This window comes from Choloepus didactylus, chromosome 4, assembly GCF_015220235.1.
Source record: "Choloepus didactylus isolate mChoDid1 chromosome 4, mChoDid1.pri, whole genome shotgun sequence".
In the NCBI taxonomy this organism is placed as follows: Eukaryota; Metazoa; Chordata; class Mammalia; order Pilosa; family Megalonychidae; genus Choloepus; species Choloepus didactylus.
In genome coordinates this window covers 87713061-87727486 of record NC_051310.1, presented here as the reverse complement: position 1 = coordinate 87727486, position 14426 = coordinate 87713061, and the positions used below count along the sequence as shown (strand labels likewise).

The 14426-nt window shown below is 43.1% G+C and overlaps 1 pseudogene; it reads right to left on the bottom strand.

Moving 5' to 3' along the window:
* Positions 1–287: 287 nt before the first annotated feature.
* Positions 288–14426, bottom strand: part of LOC119532726 — a 33858-nt pseudogene continuing 19719 nt past the window's right edge.

Sequence of the window (14426 nt, the reverse complement as noted above, 5' to 3'; positions counted from 1 at the left end):
TTAGGATGTCCTGACCAGCTGGCCTCATGCTTCTCCCTGGATCTCCCCCATGGACTTGGCCTTGCACCTCCTGTGGTGTTTCATGCATCTCACCCATTTGATCATAGGCATCCCATGCGGACGGCCCCGACACCCACCCTGGTGCCATCATCATAGCCTGGGTTCTAATTTGGTCTTCCTCGGTCCTTCAAAACCCCATGCCTATGTTAAGTCTCCTTGTTCCTTTTTTTTTTTTTTTTTTAACATAGGACAAATCTTTATTACATCAGCTAGGATGGGGGGAGGAATTATTTGCCTTTCTGTGCCTTGATTTTCCTCAGATAAAACTCCAGCTCCTTGCCTTCCAGCACAAAGCCATCTGCTCAGCCACATTGGCCTGGCCTGGAAGCAATGCACGCAAGAAGCTTGCCCAGTTGGAACTGCTCCTCAAGAAGACTGCTGATCGTGGCATTCTTTTTCCTTTCATCGTATTCCTTCTGAATTTTCTTTGATCATTTTTTGTTTAAAATTTCTTCCTCCTCAGGAGTCAGCTTGGCACCCTTCTTGCGGCCCAGGGGCAGGGCATAGTGGGACTCATACCACTGCCTGTACGGTGTGCTGTCAATGAGCACAATACAGTTCTTCACTGGGGTCTTGGTGCAGACCAGCTCGTTATCGGATGCATTGTAGACAACATCGATGATCCTTGTTTTGCGAGTACAGCACTCAGAACCCCAGGAGAAGTTCCCCACATCCAGCCTCAGGGCAGGGTACTTCTTGTTGCCTCCTTGCACCCAAACTGTGTGTATGTGATGGGGGCCAATCTTTGTGCCAGCAGCCGGGCGTCCTAGCTCATACTTCTGCTTCCTGTGATAGGGTTTCCTCTTGCCCCTGGTCTTGAGGCACTTGTGCCAGTTGTCCCAGGAGATGCCATCGCACGGCGCTGGCTGGAAAGAGCAGTCCCCTTGTTCTTAACAAATAGTTCTCCGGCTGTGTAGCTTTTGCTGATTTCTGCGATGTATAAATACTCCCACCATGGCCAATTTCACTGAACACAGACTTGGAGGGAGCTGCACCGCAGTATACCAGCCTGTAGCCGTTTCACCATATAGGTAAAATAGACATAATATCAAGAGCATGATAAAAGAAAACTGTAGTAAAATAATAAAAAGTGATAAAATTTGATTATTTATTTCCTTTGTTTTGAATGTAATTCATTTCATTGTACATTTACTTACTGTGCCAGTTTGGATATATTACGTCCTCCACAAAGCCGTGATCTTTTAATCCGATTTTGTTGGATGGAACATCTTGATTGAGTGTTTCCATGGAGATGTGACACAACCAACTGCGGGTGATACCTTTGGTTAAATTACTTCCATAGAGGTATTACCCTACCCATTCAGGTTGGTCTACATTAGATCACTGGAGCCATATAAGAGAGCTCACAGACAGAAGGAGCTCAGAGCAGCTGAGAGAGACTTTTGGAGAGACCAAGATGCAAGCTGATGCTTGGAGATGTGGACAGAAGGAAGTCTGGAGATGCTAAGCTAAGAGATGCTAGCTTAGAGTTTGCTCCAGAGAAAGTAAGAGTGGACCCCATACGGTTAGATGCACAGGAGCTGAAGAGGCTAAGAGAGACAAGCCCAGAGACATTTCAGAGAATGCCATTTTGAAATGCAACCCTGCAAATGCCATTTTGAAATGCAACTGGGAGCAAAGGAATAGCAGACACGATCCACATAACTTCCCAGCTGACAGAGGTGTCCAAGACAACATTGGCCGTTCTTCAGTGACAGTATCCTCCTGTTGATGCTTTAGTCTGGACCCTTTTATGGCCTTAGGACTGTAAACTTGTAACCAAATACACCCCCTTTATAAAAGCCAATCCATTTCTAGTATTTTGCATGATGACAGCATTAGCAAACTGGAACACTTGACTTTAATTTTTAATGGCTCTGTTTAACAACCAGCCACAGAACTTCTGATAATTTAACAATTAGTCTTCACCAGTAGAGGGGAGCTAGATGCAGTGTACCACTGGTCAGAGCTGCACTCACAAAGTACCCCCACCCCACTGTACATCCTTGGAACCCTGGGTCTATGCACACAAGCACAACATGAAGCCCACCACCCTGGGAGTCAGGGAATCCACTCTGTTATTCTACTTCATACCCTCATCCCAGCCACACAACTCAGATGTAAGACAGTGGTTTCAAGGAGCAGCCTGCAAGGCATATGATTGCAGATTCCCCAAAACTCCAGAGATCGTGTTGTCTTTCTATTAGAAAGACATCCCAGGCACCCCTCCCTGTATGCCCAGAACTGCTTGAGAGTTTCCCTTTTGTGAAAAGTCATCTGCTGACTTGAGAAAGAAAATATAGAAGGGGACAAACTGGAAGAGCTGGAACAAGAGACTATGTGGAGTAGTAGAAATTTCTACACTTGGAACTGATCCTTAGACCCGAGTCACCTTGAATCACACCTACCAACTCTCTGACTTGAGAGGTGCAATCAGGCTTTGGGGCATCCCAAATTTCCCACAGGTCTCATGAAGGTCATCTAGTGTTTTAAGCAAAGTTTGGTCTCCCAAACCTCCCTGAGGTCTTGACCCCACCAGGGAAGCAAACCTGGGAAGCAAAGTCTAGGTTCAAGTCCATCTCCCTCTCCAGGGCCCAGTGTCTCTGTTTGCCTCACTTCCCATTCATCCTCACACCCCCTCCACTTCTTCTCAGCCCAGAATCTTCTCTGTTTTCCTTAAGGCTGGGAACTGGGGAAGCAAAAGCCAAGCAAACTCCTCTTTTTAACTTTCTGCTTGCTTCCCCGAGTAGGTGGACAATAAGGACCTAATTGTTGAAGAGAAAAAGAGGAAACGTAAAGAAAAAACAGTTTCCATTTCTGTGATGGCTTCTGTGGGTCTCAAATATGAGAAATATTAAGTATTATGATTGTAATGTGCAATCTTATTTAGAAACTGGGTGAGTATATAATGAAGGTCCTTGCACTGCACCGAATGTCTTTTTTAATGTACACTAGTTTTATTTCAGGTATGTCTTGGCTCAAATACTTGGCTGAATCAAAATCAAAGTGGGAAAACTTTGACCATAGTTAATATGTGAATAATAAGATATCAGGTTGTAACCTTGAATTACTCCCAGAAACCAGTTTGTGCAGATTTAGCAATCAGTTCAAGTCTATTAAAATGGCCAATGTTTTTTAAATGCTTGCCACATGCAGGCATTTAGGTACAGGACTAAATGCCAACTACTCAGTGAGGAGGTATTATTTTATCCTCAATTTACAGATGAGAATGTGGAGGCTCTGAGTTTAACCTACCCAAGGTCACAGCTGGTAATAGTGGAGACAGGTTTTGAATCCCCCAGTTTGAGTTTACAGCCTGTTTCCTTCCCCACTGGGCAACATCAAATCCTTTAGTCTTAGCCCTCGATGCTAAGAATTTTCTGGAGTCTGAAAACTGTAACAAAGAACCTTGAGAACTTCCCTGTCTCCCACCTTCTTTTCTACATTCTTTCCCCATATGTTCTTACTCATGATTTCACATAGCCTATTTTTGTTTATTTTTAATTTTTTACTTACTGTGGATATACATAATCATAAAATTTCCCATCGTAACCATTTTTAAGTTACATTAATTCTATTTCAGTAGAAATTATAATTATAATGTTGTGCTAACATTGCCACCATCATCTACTTCGTCTCTATGAATTTGCTTATTTTAGATATTTCAGATAGGTTGAATAGTACAATATTTGTCCCTTTGTGTCTGGCTTATTTCATTCAACACAATGTCTTCAAGGTCCGTCCATGTTGTTACTTTATTAGAACATCATTCCTTTTTACAGCTGAATAATATTCCATTGTGTGTGTGTGTGTATAATACACACACACACACACAGACAATGGAATACATATATACACAGCACCACATTTTGTTTATCCATTCATCTATTGATGGACACTTGGGTTGCACATACCTTTTGGCTATTGTGAATAATGTTGCTATGAAGCCTACTTGGTTTTGAAAATTCAGTCTTCAACTCAGAAAATAAGGATGGAGTCACCTACCTGACGGCTGTCTTCCAATCTCTTCTGACCCAAGATTTCACAAAAGAAAGAATCCATGCTTATTGATATGCTAGGATGTATTAAATGCTCAATATATGGTGGTTCGTGCCATCATTCGTCACATTACATGCTTACAACTACACAGAGATGTGGGTTTCATTTTAGACATTTTTACCAGTGAGGAAACTAGGCGCAGTAGAGATGAGAAGTGCCTGGGCAACATCCCACAGCTAGTCAGTGACTGAGCTGACATTTGAAATCTGGTCGCTTGCCCAACTCGGACAGGCTAACTCTCAACTGCACCACACTGCTTCCGTGAATATTGATGGAGAGAGCCCCAGGGCACACATTACTTGAATTACACTTCACTACTGCAGAGCCTTATTGTGCGTTTTCATCTTCTTAGTGCTTTCTAATTAAAAAGGAAGGGAATGGTGACCTTTCTCCTCTCTTAACTCCTGTTTTCTTTGTGTGCAAGGCAAAAGGCCCCCAACCAGAGCCTTTGCATAATAGAGCTTATTGTATTGCAATCAGCTGCTTAAGTGCAGAGTTCTCCATGGTCCCTTTTTACTGGAGAGAGTTAATTAACAACACGGCCACTAATCACTTACCCATGCTTAGCCTTGATTACAAAGATATGTGAATGTATTCCATCCCCTGAAAGTCTAAAAGGGTGTCCCCACTGTAGCAGGCTTTAATTAATGTTAATAATAATGATAATAGAATAATAATAATATTATACTGTTTAACCTCAAGTGAGGGTTTACTAAGGGTCAGGTTCTCTGCTGTTTTTTATTTAATCCTCAACAGGGACTTTAACATAAAGCAGATACTATGATGTTCTCCCCACCTTGCCCATGAAAAGTCTAAGAAGGTTAGTTTGACAGTTGAAAAGAGCTGAAATTTGAACCCATGAACTGGGCTTTGATGCTATTTTAGCCTCTAATGAGGATAATAAATCCTTTCCTTTTATATTGTGCCAAGACACTCTTGTACTCATCCAGAAGAGCTAAGAATCATGAAATCTAAGAAATTGATAAAGGATCCTAACAGCAACAAACTGAAGTTATGAATCGTTTGACTGTAGCAATCTTCTCAAGACCCTTGAATTTGGGTAAAATGGCAGCTAAGCCCAAAGCAAGCAAGAGGTGCCCACCTGATATCTCTATGACTGAAGCTAAGACAAGGCAGGGTGGTGCTATCATCTGAACAGCCAAGTGGTACAAGTTCTCAGCTCTTCCAGAGAAACTGATTCTTCATCTCATAGACCCTTCAGGGTCAATGCTTTTGTGAGGTGTGAGGTGGGAGGTGAAAATTGCACGTGGAACTTGGAATCTGAAGATTCCAAGATTGAGCTGAACACTGACATTTGCAAGTATAATAGGGTCCCTGGCTCTCTCCTCAACCTAGTTACATGCCTCCCTTCCTTTTGTTATTATATTCATGAACCCACAAGCTTTCCTTTGCCTGGAAAAATCTTTTGTGCCCTTGAAATCCCCCTTCCCATCTCTTGTTCACCCTTTTAGTCTCGGCTTTCATGGAAACTTTCCCGATCTCCAGAAGAGGTCAGTACCCCCACTTCCCTTTGCCAAAGAGTCCTCTTCTTCACAGTATGTATACAATCATGAGTATTTGGGTAATTGTTGATTAAATATTATCAGTGCTTGGTGGTTAGTTCCATACCTTGCTCTTTCTTCTGTCTCTATTCTGGCACTAGAACACTCATAAATAGTGATTGAATGAATAAATAAACTTGCTTGGACATAGCTTTTAACCTTCTTGTGCTAGAACGTTCCTCTTTTGCAACACGATAATAATAACAATACCTGTTTTGAGGTGAAAGAAACACATTTTTGAAGTGAAAGAAGTTAATGGTAGAATCTAGCATTCCTCTGCCAGTCAGTAAATTTTATTTGACTGGTCAACATGTTTGGGGATATTTTAAGTGTAATTAGACCAAATTTTCAGTGAAATCAATCAGGTCCAGATGTCAGGAGCACAGAAGTAACACAATACACAGAGCTGAGAATTTCCACACCCCAAATCAGGGCATGCTATATGACGAACACAGGGTAGTTCTGGGTAATGGAAATGACTCCCAGGAGCAGTGTGGCACTGGGGTTAGTAGCATGGGCTGTGAAGTCAGACAGACTTGAGTTTGAATCCTGATTGTGGCTAAATTGGGCTATGGGGATTTAGTCTCCCTGAGTCTTAGTTTCCTTATCTGTAAAGTGGGATTAAATCCCTTTCTCCTAAGGAAGGAGGGAGCATTGAGTGGGGTCATTTTTGTTTGTGCTAAGTACATTGTCTAGTATATAACAATCATTCACTAAATGGTAGACTGTGTAAGATATATCTGTGATATATGTATTTGGACTGTGCTAAAAGTATAGGATGTGTGGTTGCCATAAAGTGTGGTAAAATGGGAAGTAAATGAAGGGTGGAATTTGTCTGCAGCAGGACAAACTTGTCCTCAGCAGCCTCTCCAGCTCAGCCAGAAGAGAAACAGGGAATCCCATACTATTCCTGTGATACTTTGCTCTTTGCTATCATCAGACACCCAGGAAAGGGTGCAAAACTGGTGAAGGGACAAATCCAGCCCATAGTGAGTGTCCTGTGTCTCTTGGGACAGATGTAAATAAACTACCATGTTTGATGCACTGGGGCTTCTTTTTATGAGGACGAGGGCAAGAAGATGAAAACAAACCTGCTGGAGGTTTCTGGTCAGATCGCAGATTGCTCTTTGCAATCAGATTAAACTAAAGGTAACGGCTGAGATGCGGAGAGTATTAGGACATACTTTAGTGACAAAGGGTGTTACAGCAGGGAACTCAGGTGCTCTGAGAGCAAGACCACTGTCAGAGTCATTGAATCCTTCAGTGCTGAATGCACCAGCAGTTTTGTGAAACTATTTTGTGAGGCTCTTTGAGGTATTAGATTTTGTTCTGTAAAAATAAGATGGGACAGCATTTTGAAAGGGCTTTGGAGTGACCAGACCTTGATTTAAATCTTGGCTCTCCCATGTCCTAGTCATGTGGTCAGGGGGAAACCTCAGTTATTTCAAATTTACTTCTACTGCAAAGTAGGGGTGATTCCTATTTCCTAAGGCAATTGAGAGGATTGAAGGAGACCAAGTGATCAAAATGCCTTGTATGTTGCTTGGAATGAAGTAAACACCCAATAACAGGTGGTCCATGCCAGTGGAATGTTAGAGGTAGAATTGAGTAGGGGGTAGAGACCCCAGACCTTGTTATGGAGACCCAGTCAGGACTCAGATCCTGGCTTACTTACTTACTCACTGCGGGATCTTGGGCAAGTTGTTTAACATCATTGTGTCTTATTTCTTCACTGATCAGTGGCTATCATAATATATATCCACACCTGTTATCCACAATTTCAAAATTCCCAAACTTCAGAAAACCAAAAAAATTTTTCCTGACTCTATTGGTGACAAAACTTGACCTCAATCTGTACTTCCACCACTTGGTAGAAATGTTTGCAATGACATGGTTATTTATTCCATTTGGTATAAATATTCCCATTGATTAGTAAGTGCTTCCCAGACCTCATTGGGAGGTGTTATATTACATGTGGTCTAGGAATCACCTCACCTCCCTAAAATTTGAAATCCATCTGGCTGAAAGTATTTTAGATAAGAGTCTGTGGACCTGGATGTACACCCCACTTCATGCAGCTTGGTGAACTAATGGGGTGATATATGTAGAACAATGCTCAGCACATGGAAAGGCCCAGTTGAGAATTAGCCAGGGCAAAAGGCACAGGCGCTGGACCAGACTGCCCACTCACTTGCTGCATGACCTTGGGTGAGCTGTCTAACCTTGCCCAGCTTCCCCATCTGTGAAATCAGGATGATGATCATGATGCCTACTTCTCTTGTTACAAGGATTAATCAGTTAATATATGGAAAGTACTTGGTAAATTGCCTGGTACATAAGTACCAATAAGTGTTAGCGATTATTAAAATTATTGTATTTTCATATGCATATGAAAATCCCCCCTTTATAAGGGGCATAGCATGATGGGAAAACTCAGAAAACCAGGCGGCCCAACTTGGATTAGAATTCCAAGACTTTTACGGGGAATAGAAAGGTTTCTCTGTATGTTAATCTAGATGACCTTTTGTGCCTTCTTTAATCAGATTAAAGCACTTTTCATTAAAATAGTTTTGTTTTATTTTCACATAATACTCCTAGGAATTTTTCCCCTGAAAGTTCTGATAGGATGAAAACAGGAGCAAAATGGTTGCGTTTTGCTTTTAGCTACACTGAAGTTATGGAAGGAGTACTGTGATAAATATTGTCTGTTGGTTCAGCACCTGTGTCCACCCTCTTCTACGTCCCCCTTGGGGAGGGCATGTGTCACAGCCATGAGGGCCATGCCAGTCCAAAGGCCAAAGAAGACAACGAGCATTTTCTGATACATGAACTTTTATTCAGGGCTGACTTACAGGGTGAGAAGTCAGGGAGAGATCATGATGGCTCTCTCAGGCCAGGCAGGCATTGTGTTCACGGAGAATACCAGCGAGCAATGCAAAAAGGACAGAAAGCCTTTTATAAGGGTTTAAGACAAAGGCCTTCCTAAGGGTGTGTGTGGGGGGCACAGATGCAGGAATAGATCATTCTGACCTGGGGAGTGGTGCAGGAAGGACAAGAATAACACTTGAACAATTACATTTTGCTCTTTTTGTGAGACTAAGAGCCTCTCACTTCCTGCCTGCTTCCCATAAAGTTACATTTTAAGGTCAATTTACCCTTTTTCTCTTTACTGGCTTAGAAAGACAATAGGTTAAACATTTAGCTGCGTAGGTCATGCAGACTGCTGTGCACCAAAGATCTGCAGGCCTGTTTTCCTCAGGCCATGGGTTGCCACAGCATGGATATGTGCCTCTAAGATCTCCATGAGAAACTTCTGGAGTGAGCAAGTTGACCGAGAGCTCCAGCTGCCTTCCCGTTGGATCCGCAGTGTTTGCTTCAAGACAACACTTCCCCCATGCTTTTGACGGCCGGCAACTAAGCACAGTGGTGACACTAATTCCAAGAATGGGTGGTCAGCCTAATCCTGATCAATCTGGGATTCTGTTAATGGGTGACTTTTGCTTGAGGACTCCCCATTGGCCTGGCCAACCATTAGAGCTGCATTACTGTCCAAGGCTTGTCCTACCCAGTCCATCCTTCCCTGTCTCCTTGTACAGGTATCTGATCTGACCTTGAGTCTGAAGTCTCCCTGCTTAGTTGTGCTTCCTTTCCCTTTATCATTCAGAAGCATTCCTCAGCGATATAAATATCTTGCATATTGAATCCCATCTTGGCATTTGTTTCTGAAAGGACTTGGAACTGACATGTGTGAGAATGAGGTTAAGTTTAGCTTTCACACAGGACAGGTGTGCCTTGCAGGGTGGGGCAGTTAAGGAATTGGCAGAAGGTTAAAAAGACAAACTGTAATCCATAAACAGTCCCCCTGCTTATCCGCCCACTATCCACAGTCAGTTCCCCTGCTTATCCGCCCACTATCTACTATCCTTGCAAGGTGGAGACTCAGAACAGAAGTTCCCAAAATAGCCTCATAACCTGTTACCAAACCAGCCCAGACTGGCTCTAAAGAGGCCTGGGCATAACCATTATAGTCAGGGGTGGAGATTTGTTCCAAGGGTTCCTAATGTTGCACATTTGCCTGGGAAAGGTATTTCAAATGTTTCCAATTTGGGCAGGCTGCATGTTTCAAATTTGCACGGGCTAGTTAGGCTTGTCGAATAGAATGTAACCTCTAAAGTATCCAGCCAATGGAGAAACAGGGGAGGAGCTTGTGGTTAGGGGTAGAGAATAAATACTGCTGAGTCTATAGTTCTGGGCGCCAACCCCCACATTTTGGTTGGGCTCCTGGTCTTGTAAGACCATAAATAAATTCTTTTCTTCTCCACAATCGCACACACGTCCTGTATTTATTTTTCAAATAACCTTGATACGAGGGTTCTGGATGTGATTTAGGTTCTACCTGTGAGATACTATTGCATGAGAATTGGAAATGAGAAGGAAGGGAGGCATCAGTTTTTCTGAGATGGTGGCAGCTGACAATTGGTCTCCAGCAGATGTGAATTTTTGCAGCAGCCAGACCCCACTTTCCACTGTCTAATGACCAGCTCTGTGTACTTGGGGCTGCTGTGGCATTGGCAGATGTTGCCGACATTTCCTTATCGCTGGCCAGCAGGGGCCCCCCAATCACAGCTGCCATGGCAGAATTTTGAAACCTGGCCTTAGGTCCTTAGCTTCTGCTCTTCCAGCCTTTCAAATAATTGTTTAAGCCCCCATTTCCCTCGATTGAATTGCTTTCTGCTTAAAACACCTGAGGTGATTTCTGTTTTGTGCACTGAATACTGACTGATCTGACTGATACAGCAATATGATATCACAGGCTACACAAAGCTTTTTTTATGCTAAGGAGAAACATTTCATCAAGCTGCAACCTCTTATACCTTGCAATGAGACCACATACTCACGAAGCCAGTGACTCGAGAAAAAGGGATAGGAAAGAGCTAGGGCATTACTGTATGTTGTGAATGTTCCTGGACAAGGCACTTCAAGAAAAGTTGAGCTCCAGTGAGAATTAGCCAGTGTACAAGTCGACAGGGAAGAGACTATAGAGATTGAGGGCTTCACAGTGTTGGACAAGGCAATAACTGCTTCCATATCTGGTTTCCTTGAGATAGTCCTTGAGACAATACTTGTTTACACACACAAGAATTTCACTGTTTGGATGATATTATATGGCCACCTATCTTTGCCTCAAATAGCTGGAGACAGAATTATCACTCAAAGCCTTTATTCAAAGGCCTATTAAGACTTCTAAGCTAAACATTAAATCAAACGATGGTATCCAACCCTGAGAATCAAATTAAAAGTGTTGCCTTCCAACCCAACCTGTTGTTTCAAAAGCCTTCAGGATAGCCATCATCAAAATGAGGAGAGGATGGAAATAACAAAGAAGGCACGGATGAGCTTGGGTGTGATTACTGGCATGGGGAACTGACTAGAAGAAAATGGAATTGGATTGCCAAGAAAAGATGAATCTGGCATGTAAGAGCTGGTAACTGTTCAGGCTCTAAAGCAACTCCCAGTTCTGCCAAATTTTCGTAAGTAGGCAGTAGGCTGCAAAAGCTATGCCACTACCGAAGAGTTCTCACTCCCAAGTGTCCACTCATATGTGGCTACAGAGAATAATGAATGATGAGGAGAAACTTCCCCAGGGCAACATCAGAGGACACAAAGAAAAACAGATAAGGGAGTGTCTCCAAAAGAAAAGAACCAGAGTCTAACCAAGGAGCTCACTCCACTGCCAGGGCAATGAATCATCCCAATGTTTGCCCTGCAGGATTTCCTTTGTTTTGAACCAGTGACAGCTGTGTTCTCCAATCTTTCCTTTTTTGGGGGGAGTTTTTTCTGCAGTTGTCCTTTTCTTGCTTTATTATCATATATTGGGGGGAGGGGGGGTGCAGATACATTGTCTTTTGGCTTATAGGTTACTAGACCACAAAGAGCCGAAGTCACACCGGAGGGATGCTGAAAAAAGGATGGTATTTGCATTGCTTCCAGCGGGGAATGGTGATTGTACTCTATGTGTGGGAAGAAGAGTACACATGGTTATCTGGTGACCAGAGGGTGGACCATGTTGGAGATGGTTCATTGCACCTAAAAGTCCATTCTCTTCTGCTTGGGTGTTTCAATCAGGGACTGATCAGGAAAACACAAACCACACCGTACCAAATGTTTCAAAGAGATGGAATAGCCGAGAAAGTGAAAGGGGGAGGGTGAAGTAACTCATAAATCATCAACAGCGAAAATCTGCTCTTGCCCACTAAGTCAAGGGGACAAAGGGAGGAGGTGATATTCCCATAGCCCAGGAAGCCAGAACCATAGTGGACATGTATGAGGAGAGCCAGGGCCATGGAGAGAGGGGCTGTCAGGACATACAGCCATGGAGGAAACACAGCTAATGCATGGAGGGGGAAATACCCCAGCTTCTTGCCTGCTTCTAGCCTCCAATCACCCCCCTGCACCTCCTATTGGCTAACCCTACACAATGCCAGAAGACAAATGAGCCTGGGAAATGGGGTTCCCTGTGATACACAGCAGGGTTCAAGATGAGCACTCTGGGCAAAAGCTCAGACTACATCTCCCAGCCTCCTTTGCAATTAGCTGTGCCATGTGACTAAGTTCTCTCTTTTTGTTGTGAGCAGATATGATGCATAAACTTTCAATGCCCAGGCCTTATGTTACTGGGCACATGTTCTTTCTCCTACTCACTGGCTGGCACAGGAGGGGATTCGGTGTTCACTGAGCAAATGACAATGCTTAGGAGAAGGGGGAGTAAGGTTCACGAATGACCTTGTCAAGTAGAGCTGCCCCAGTGACATGGGCAGCTCACCTGGAAGCAGGTACAAAAGAGAGAAGAAACTATATTCTTTAAGCCACTTTATTGTTGGGTCTTTTTCCTATCACAGTTTAAGTCGTAATGCTAACTAATACAGATGTTTTCAGTTTTTCATTCATTTACTCATTCATTTATTTGAACACCAATTCTGCTAGATTGCTACTATGCTACTGTTCTGGTTTGCTAATGCTGCCATTATGCAAAATACCAGAAATGGATTGGGTTTTTTAAAGGGGGTTTATTTTGTTACAAAGTTACAGTCTGAAGGCCATGAAAGTGTCCAAATGAAGGCATCAACACAAGTATACCTTCACTGAAGGAAGGACAATGGCATCCGGAAAACCCGTTTTAGCTGGGAAGGCACGTGGCTGGCATCTGCTGTTGTGTTCCAGCTCCACTCTCAGCTCCTGTGCAGTCTTCAAAGTGTCTTGCTTGGCTGCAGCACCTCATCTGCCTGTGAACACCTTTATAGGACTCCAGTGATTCAATTAAGACCCACCCTGAATGGGTGCAGGAACACCTCCATGGAAATTATCCCATCAAAAGTCTCACCCACAGTTGATTGAGTCAGCTGTGGAGATGATTGAGTCGACACATGGAGATGGAGTCTCATCTCCATGGAAACACTCAATCAAAAGATTCCAAGCTAATCAACACTATTAGGTCTGCCCCCACAAGATGGCATCAAAGATCATGGTATTTTGGGGGACATAATACATTCAAACTGGCACAGCTACTGTATGCTACTGTAATCTATGCACTTGAATAGGTTCTGGGAATATAGGTATGAACAAGACAAGTTCCAATTCTTAAGGAGATCACTGCCTACTAGGGAAGAACTGACAAATATACAGAGAATTATAGCCCTGGGTGCTAAATGCTATAGGAGCCCAACACACTGAGGGTAAGGAACTGCCACAGCTTAGGAATTGTTCTTAAAAGACAGAACTGACAGGCCGAGACTTGGAAGCTGACTAATGACAATCACAACCAGTGAATGACTATCTGATGTGTGGCAGGCACTGTAGTGGGCCCCTTACACTTAACTTCACACATAGTACTCACAATCTTTTGAGAAGGGTGTTTAAACTCCCCATGTTCCAGATGGAGAAACTGAGATTTGGAGAGTTTCAATGGTTTACCTAGGGCCAGACAATTAAGTGTTGCAGTCTAAAGCCAGGTTGCTCTGACTCTAAAACTGATGCTCTTCCGCCACGGCAGGCCACTGCTCTCTCCAGGGAGCTTCGATTTTGTCATACGCTTAGTAATGCACCTTCTAGACAGATACCAGCTTGTCTGGCTTGTCCTAAACATTCATCAACCTCATTGTCCAGTCCACAGGGAGAACAGCAGCTGTAAAGATGGAAAGTGGGCTGGAGATGAGAAGCCACTCGCATTACTTGATTTTTGCTTTATTTCTGACCAGAAAAGTTATACATCACCAGCATCACTGCCCTCCTTATTTCATACCAGATTTGCTCTAAATGACTTCAGGCTGTTTCCCAAAAAATCAGATTTAAAGGACAAAGATTTACCACCGTGAAGGATATGCAACAGAAATGCTTTAGGCTCTGACCACATTTAATAGCCCTGAATCTGAAAGCTCCTGGGCAATAGAAAGAGCAAGAGAACCACTTTCCACTAAGTTTTAAAACCCTATTTTTCACCGTCAGAAAAAGCGACCCCCAGCCATTAACTCTTGGAGACATCTTTGATGACCAAAATATCAGTGACAAGGCCAACACTGATCTCCAGATGCAAGACCAATAAACAAACAAAATGTTAGCACCCCATGCGACTACTCTTCTAAAGATTAAAATGAGACTGAGTGATATCAAGAGGAGTTTTATTTATGTGTCTACCTTACATTATAAGAGGGGATAAGAACTATAGCAGACATTGGAAAGGAGGAACAT